The sequence below is a fragment of the Carlito syrichta genome, unplaced genomic scaffold (genome assembly GCF_000164805.1).
Source record: "Carlito syrichta isolate Samal-C Ts95f unplaced genomic scaffold, Tarsius_syrichta-2.0.1 Scaffold107890, whole genome shotgun sequence".
NCBI lineage: Eukaryota > Metazoa > Chordata > Mammalia > Primates > Tarsiidae > Carlito > Carlito syrichta.
The window spans coordinates 220,186-220,545 of NW_007051986.1; the positions used below are offsets into that span (position 1 = coordinate 220,186).

A 360-nucleotide genomic window follows, 5' to 3' on the forward strand; every position below is an offset into this window, starting at 1 on the left:
CGCCCTTTGTCTGCCTTGGTCTCGCCCCCACCCTTTCCCTGGGTCCGTCTTTGGATCCCTCTTTCTTTGTCTCCCCCGGGCCGGGGATGCTGGCGCTGCCGGCCAGCCCGTGAGGTCGGCGCAGGTGGCCCGAGACCCAGCAACAATTAGGAAGAGTCCTGGGCCCTCATCACCCTGCTGCAGCCCAGGAGGCACACGGTTAATACCACCGAGTTCGGACCCCTGGCCTCGGCTTAGAGTAGCCCTCTCGGCCGCACGCAGCCGCCCGCCGGCCACTGAGCTCCCGCAGACGCGGCGGCCCCCACAGGCGTGCAGCTCCTCCAAGGTCCTAGAGCGGCTCCGGGCGGCCCGGCGCTTCCG

General features: G+C 69.4%; 1 protein-coding gene across 2 annotated transcripts in view; it reads left to right on the forward strand.

The window, feature by feature from the left end:
* Positions 1–360, forward strand: part of ZNF48 (zinc finger protein 48) — a 20,288-nt gene that overhangs the window by 15,765 nt on the left and 4,163 nt on the right. The window lies entirely within an intron of this gene.